The sequence below is a fragment of the Dasypus novemcinctus genome, chromosome 21 (assembly GCF_030445035.2).
Source record: "Dasypus novemcinctus isolate mDasNov1 chromosome 21, mDasNov1.1.hap2, whole genome shotgun sequence".
Lineage (NCBI taxonomy): Eukaryota > Metazoa > Chordata > Mammalia > Cingulata > Dasypodidae > Dasypus > Dasypus novemcinctus.
This window is the reverse complement of record NC_080693.1, coordinates 4555264-4561568: the sequence shown is the minus strand read 5'-3', so window position 1 is coordinate 4561568 and position 6305 is coordinate 4555264.

Here is a 6305-nt window from a genome sequence, read left to right as displayed (position 1 = left end):
TGCCCCCAGCTCTTCCCCTTCTGTCCTCTCCTCCCCTTTGCTCTGGCCCAGGAACTTGGCTCCAGGTCTGCTGACTTCTCAAGCCCCCCCATTCCTGTACAACTGACCTTTTTTCAGAACTATCTGAAAAACAGAAAGGTTACAGAGTGCAATGCGATCAAAACAAAAGGTTGAGTTAAATATGCATGTGCTAACATCATAGCGTAACAAAATTCTTAATTTATCTAAAATAGAAAGTATGTAATTGTCCATTGATTTCATGAATTCTAAAATAACTTCCAAGATTAGATGCTTGATAGATAGTTTAGGCAATTAAACATTATTCCAGATAACATGTAAAGCCACAGGAAATCTTAAAATTCCTCTCTTTGCAAAAGGCTTTTATTAGATTTGATGGTCTCTCCAGGTCCATAGTTGAAAAACTCTGTTATCTGGCATTGTCAGGAGAATCAGGAACCTTCCTTATTAGTATTTTTTTTCTTTTTTTTTTCTTACCACCCCTGCATTTGCGGCTTTTTTTGTGTGCTGTCTGCTCTCTGTGCATTCACTCTACGTTCTTCTGTGTCTGTATTTCTTTATTTCCCCTCCTCACCCCTGCACGCCTTGCTTGCTCTCAACTCTATGTGGGCTCTTCTGTGTTCTTACTTATCTCCCTTCCTTTTGTTGCGTCACCTTGCTGAGTCGGCTCTCTGCCGTGGCCAGGCTGCCAGCCCTAGGGGGAAGAATCCTGCCCACAACTTCTGACCTCTATGTCAGAGACCCAAAATTCTACCTCTTGCAAGTATCTCTTCTGTCACTGTCTTACCAAATCGACGTCCAGACACTTCCTGCCTTGTAAGCCCCCAAAGCGGCCCACTCCACCAGGACTTTGACCCTACTCAGCCGCTTCTTTGCAGGAGAAATTATGAGGTGCACTCACTCAGATGCCATCTTGCCCCACCTCCTTCTGTTTTATTTTAATTAAACCAGGCCACATGGGCCATAGAGCAGCTGAGCAGCTGTCTGCACCATGTCAGGGGATTAAGCTCAGTGTGGGCCAGATCAGGGTTGGTGATAGCACTGCTGTCCACTCCACCCCTTTTCCCTGCTAGTTTTCTCTGGGTTCCCATGAGTGACTTGGCCCTGGAGGTTCTCCCCACTGCTACCACAACCTCCCAGATCTGTGCATCAGCAGCCTTTGGCAAACTAAGACAGTGACCCTCCCAGCAATGTCCAAACTATCTCGCCCTTTAATTTTACTTAATTATGACCCCCAATTTGGACCTTGTTCCAATTATCTCAATGGAAAGTGGACAATGACACCAATGATTTCTTTTGTTATCACTTGATTAGGCCTTGTCAGTTATTTTATTTTTTGTGTGTCTATATTCCTTTCTTGATTGAAGTGAGATTCTGTAGGTGACTGTTATATTTCATTTAAGACCCTCATGAAATGTGGTTTCAACAGAATAAATAAAGGAGAAAACTTACATAATATTCCCATTGACTGTAGGTAAAACCATAAATTAAAAGGGGAAACAAGTAAAATACAGAAAAAACAAAAAGAAAAAAATTGAAAAAAATGAAAAATGAATGGATGGAGCAGTTGTGCCTCGAGAAGCTGGGTGCCTGCCTCCCACCTAAAGGTTCCCAGTTCTGTTCCTCGTGCTTCCTAAGTCAAGAATATGAGCAACACAACAAGCAGACAGACAAGGGAGCCATGTGTGTGTGGGGGGGAGTAGTGAATGAAATATCTTTAATGTGATAGGAGACATCTACCAAAAGAAAACAAAAACAATCATTCTATTTCTGGAGGCTGAGTATATTACTATAAGACCAAGTCTCATACATATAATCATTATAAGTTCCAGAAAATGTGAATGCCTAACTAAAGACACCATAAATCAATGATCCCATAAATAATTAGTTGAAGGTGTTGATTCTTGAAGGGATGGGATATCAATGAATGATATTTCCAAATTTTAAATCTAGCATCCTGATGGCAGAGTTGAACCTATACCTTTTGAAGAAACTGCACTTAGAGTATTAATTCCATCTTCACCTTATTATTTACCTATATAAGACTTAAAGTATATCCAAGACCTTTCTGTGGATAAAAAAGACTTTTTGAAATATATTCAAACTGTATACATTGATAAATTTAAAACAATACGGATATAGAAATAGACATAGAGATATATTTATATGTATATAAATTAAACACAAACAAAAAGCTGCTGTGGCTACGTTGCTGCATTTTAGTTTGCTAAGCTGCTCTTTTGGATACTATAAAATGGATTGGCCATTAACGATGGAAATTTATTAGTTCACACGCTTGCAGTTTTGAGACTGAGAAAAATGTCAAAGTCAAGGCATCATCAAGAGATGTTTTCTCTGGGAAACCACTTACCTGCAGTTCTGGACACTGTCATGTGACAAGGAGCATGTCAGCATCTGCTGGTCTCTCTCTTCTTTTCCAGCCTTAATTCCTTCCCATTTCTTGATTCTGTGGTTTTCTTTCCTTAACTGCATATTCATCCTGTTTATAAAGGAATTCTGTAAAAGAATTCAGAGTCACACTGGACCATGCCCAAACTGAAGCAACCTAATCAAAATATCCTATTTACAATGGGTTTACACAGAGGAATAGATTCTCTTAAGAACATGATTTTCTGGGATACATACAATTTGAAAAAATCAAAGGCTACATTCTCACTAAACAGAGTACACCTTAGGGTGAGATGTATGGCTCAATATCAAGATTATTTTGCATCATGATAGACAAAACAATGCTAAATTTATATTCACCTATTATCATGACTTAAATATATATAATGCTTAACATGTTATAGCACAAAGTATAACTTAAAATACCCAAAATTATACCTGGATATGTAAAAACAATTCAGCCAGCATAATCATCATGGGACAGCCATCAGGAAAGGTACAAAAGTTTTGAATAATGTATTTGACTAGCTCCTACTGGTGCAGAAAGTGCATTCAAGTGTATGTTGAATTGTTTGATATAAAAAAGTGCATGTTGTCTAAGTACAATTGAATTAAGCTGGAAATCAATGACACAAAGGTACATAGCACCTCTAAGAAACATATTGAGACTTTCATTTTCCTAACATGATAAAAATGACCCTCCGATACCATGACTGTGAAGACTGAACAGTTATTATAGTCCTTCCTAATATGCATGCACTTTGCACTGGGCACTAGTCTAAGTGGTTACATGTTCCATTTAGCCCTACCCTCAAATGGCACATGAGGGTGGACACTGTTGTTAAGGTGCTAACATGTGAGCCACTGAGTAATTAGAGATAAAGCAATGTGATGAGGATCACCCAGCTACAGGCCGCTGTGCTTGGCTTTGGCACCAGGCTCATAATTTGGATAATTTCAGAAAGACTGTATCACCATCCCTAACAATACCATGAGTTGTTTTGACTAGTGAATATCACTCTGTTCCTAAGAGGAAAACCCTCCAGGTGAGCAGGAAACCTTGGTGTCCTGGGATTGGGCTGAGGACAGGCTCTGGGTCTTCTCTGCTCCTTACTCCCTAAAATCCACAGGCATTTCACCTTAAGAGCACTGAGAATATTAGGAGAACTGTGGTTTTCTTTCTGATTATCCATTTAATCTACACCATTTTCTACATTCAAATACACTAATATATCTTAAATACAAGTGCTGCTCATGGACAGATTTTAATTGGGTCTTGTTCCCCAACATCTAGAAGCAATTATCTCTTTGAAATTACCCGTGGGCACTGGCTATTATTGGTGCCAAATCTGAGCTCCTTTGGGTTTTCTATGATGCTATTGGAGACCTCCATTTGGATATAAAATTTAACACAAAAGTTCTTGTTACCATAGAAAGCTTCCAAATAGGATGTCAGTCATCTCTACCAACTATGCCCACTCATCCTTGCCCTGAAGTAAAGCATCAGTGGACCCTTATCAAAAACCATGATGTGTCAATCCAGTGTAAGTAATTAACATTTGAGAATTTGTTGTTATTAACTGTTTTTTTTCTTTCCTTCCCTTCCCTCCAAGAATTCTCTGCATTTCTTTCCTGCTCTGCTTAGTTTATTTTTTCAGAGAAACTTTCAAGGGATCTATGATTAAAAATTTATATACATAAAACTCACAAAATGAGACAAACTTCTTTTTCATCCAATGAAATAAACTCAGTTCAAGCAGCTTTAGCAGAATTGATAGATGTTCATGGACGCAAAGAAGTGCAGCACCAGATGAGCAGGGGCACGGGCAGCTCTGCACACTGACCAGAGCTTCAGTAGGCAGAATGCTAATTTCAATTTATACTTAAACATAAATAAAGACAAGAAAAAATTTATACTTAAACAGATCTAATTCCGATGGGATGTGTTTTATCTAAAAAGAATATTATCAATGTTTTATGTGTACTTTTGAAAATCAATTAATTTCAATAATTAATTTTGTATTATTTTCTCTTTACCCTGCTCTCTACTAGATGCAATAGGTAGTATGTAGTGAATAAGTGAATCCTTGCCATAAAAATAAATATGTACATGACTCCTTATACTGCAGTTACAATTCTAGGATTTTCTCACAACATATCATAAAAACCATGTAAGCATTGTTCATACTTGAGTTCCACAACTTCCAGACAACTTCCTGCACATAATTCACCCTAAAATGTCTTTAAAGGCAGATATTTTAAATAATTTAAACATTAGAAGGATGTCTCAATCAATAAAGAAACAAATTAATACATTAATTACCAAAATACATCTTCTAATTAAGTTTTACAGAAAAGGCAAAACTCATTTTTTTTTTTTACAATTTGATGCATATAACACCTGTGCAATAACCTAGTTATCCCAGGAGCCCATCACTTTGCAAGTTACCCTCCTGTACCCTATATACTACTTAAGAGTAGTCTTGTTAACAATCTCTATTTACATGTGCATAAAATTTTATGTTAGCATACTTCTTTTTTTAAAAATTGCATTATAAAATTCAGAGTGGTGGCATCCCTCTACTTCATTATTTGCTTCTGAAATAATAGAAGCAACAGGAATTTGAGATGGAAGAAATATAGTGCTTAGCCACCCCTTTTTAAAATGTATTATTATTGGTTTACTTTTTAATTAGCATTGCTACCATTAGGAGAATCTCTAATACTTTTACACATATTAAATTCATGAAGTAGGTATTTTTTTACAAAATTTCTATACATTTGAGAGTCAAAGATATATATGAAACCTTCATACATAGCAAATAAATGGCAGAGTGAAGATATAAATACATCCATAGTCTGCAAAGATTTAACTCTGCTTTGCTGACACATTATAAATTCAAGATAGAACCCTACAATTGGTTGGTGATGGTGAAATAATAAATAAAATGTTCACTCTATGTTCCAACAATGAAATTCTCTTGCATTTTTGTAATACTGTAGAAGTCTGATACAGAATTTAGTGATAGAAAAAATGAAGTAATTATTTTAAGATCTCAACTTCTGCATGAAACTGACTTCAATAGGTTAGAGCTTCTTATAAATAGTGACATTAGCTATTTTTAATCAGTCATCATACAGTGCTATCACTAAGTTTTCAGTAAACTTGTCAGCATAAAACAAGAATAATAACTTATTGAAATAGTTTTTTGAAAGACCCTGAGATAAAGAGGAGCAGAGACAGAAAGCTTTTGTTCTTTTTTTTTTTTCCCATGACTTGGAGTTAGCCATTTATTTATTTATTTATCTTCTTTATTTTCTTTTAAATATTACAAACAAAAAATACGAGGTCTGCATATAACCCCCACCCCACCTACCCCACCCTTTCAGCTCAGGAGGTCAGTCTGAAAGTGACAGGCTTCTTCCAGGGAGCAGAGCTTATCTAGAAGTAGTTACATTTGTCAGGCACAGAGCAGAAAGGTGAAGAGCATTAACACTGAGGGTTAGAGAGGCTGGATAAGCAAGTCTGAAAGGTACATTCTGCGATTTCAAGGCAACAAGAAAAGCCATTCCCATTTTTATGACATGAGTTAAAATATGATTCAAAGCTGAAGGAACTTCAGAAGAAAACATTCTGCCCTTGAGGGTTAAGCAAGGTTCGCTAAGGGTGATTGTGAACAGAAACTTTATGAAGGAATCAGGTGTGAGCATAACATTCATTAATGACCCACACATCAAGCAATGCCTTTCTATAAAATCAGATTATACAAGTTCTGAAATATTTTCAGGTTTTACAGGAAAAAATAACAGTATTTGACACCACACAGAAGAAAAATCATATCAAATTTAGTGAACCTCATTTTATTAATATATAAATA